The sequence below is a fragment of the Delphinapterus leucas genome, chromosome 4, assembly GCF_059928025.1.
Source record: "Delphinapterus leucas isolate spDelLeu-1000000601 "Yukka" chromosome 4, BTC_Dleu_Yukka2, whole genome shotgun sequence".
NCBI lineage: Eukaryota > Metazoa > Chordata > Mammalia > Artiodactyla > Monodontidae > Delphinapterus > Delphinapterus leucas.
Genome location: NC_143132.1, coordinates 5,854,726 through 5,856,146, shown reverse-complemented (window position 1 = coordinate 5,856,146; position 1,421 = coordinate 5,854,726). Strand labels below are relative to the sequence as shown.

The window sequence follows — 1,421 nt, the reverse complement described above, 5'->3', positions numbered from 1 at the left end:
TACTTGTTAAAAACATCGAATCTCCTCTTGGAAAAGTACTTCTCCCTAATGTGTGTTGCCCTGGGGGTGTCCATCAATCAAGGTGTTCTGCCAGCTCCAGCCAAGGGGTAGGCACATGACCCAAACTCAACCATGCAGACTTTCTCTGGGACTTGAATTTTGAGGGGAATCATCTCCAGATGGAAAAAGGTGGTGGGAGCACGTTCATCCCACTGATGGGCCCTGAACTATCAGTGGTTGAGAGGTTGAGAGGTCCTGCTGTGTAGACACCCAGGATCTGGTCCTGCTTCCAAACACCGTTCTCCCCTCCATCTATTCCTTGAGCTGCCCAACTTTCCCCTGAATTTTGCTTGCGACCCGGAGTTAGATGCTGTTTACAGCCAAAACCCTTGAATATGATAAGATGCGTGTTCCCCAGACGCGTGTTCATAACCACTAGCTATGGACGTGTTGGCTAGGAAACCCATCCTGTTTCCTCCGGGATTTGCCACGTAGACTTTCAATGGAGTTCATTTTCATTTGGACGCCAGATCGTTTTGTTGAAATGTTATTGCTGAGAGCTGGGAGGATGGGGTGAGGCAAGGTTTCTTATAAAGGACAGATTCAGGCGGGGGAAGGTGTCATTAGCCCTAAACAATCCTTTCTCATGAAGAACTTTCTGTCTTGATGATAACCCTAGATATTCATTTTCTCGTAAAAGTTGTGCTTCAGGCATCGTCAGGACTGGACAGCATCAACGCTGACACTGCCGTTGAAAGTGTGTCTTCCATGCTCACTTCGGCAGCATGCATACTAAAATTGTAATGATACAGAGAAGATTATCGGGGACCCTGTGCAAGGATGACATGCAAATTTGGGAAGTGTTCCATGTTTTTAAATGTCCATTGACAGATAAATGGATAAAGAAGATGTGGTATACACACACACACACACACACACACACACACACACACATATACACACACAATGGACTATTACTCAGCCATGAAAAAGAAGGAAATAACGCCATTTGCAGCAACACGGATGGACCTAGAGATGATCATACTAAGTGAAGTAAGTCAGAAAGAGAAAGACAAACACCATACGACATCACTTATGTGTGGGATCTAAGATACGACACAAATGAACGTATCTACAAAACAGAAACAGACTCACAGACATAGAGAACAGACTTGTGGTTGCCAAGAGGTGGGGGTGGGACGGATTGGGATTTGGGGGTTAGCAGATGCAAACTAGTATATATGGAATGGATAAACAACAGGTCCTACTGTAGAGCACAGGGAACTATATTCAATATCCTGTGGCAAACCATAATGCAAAAGAATATGAAAAAGAATGTATATATGAGTCACTTTGCTCTACAGCAGAGATTAATACAACATTGTAAATCAACTATACTTCAATAAAAAAAAGAAATGTAC

At 43.6% G+C, this 1,421-nt stretch overlaps 1 non-coding gene across 1 annotated transcript; it reads left to right on the top strand.

Moving 5' to 3' along the window:
• The first annotated feature begins 768 nt into the window (after positions 1–768).
• On the top strand, positions 769–875 carry LOC115802419 (U6 spliceosomal RNA). The gene has a single exon (XR_004022885.1). It is a non-coding gene; the product is annotated as a U6 spliceosomal RNA (small nuclear RNA).
• Positions 876–1,421: the final 546 nt, after the last annotated feature.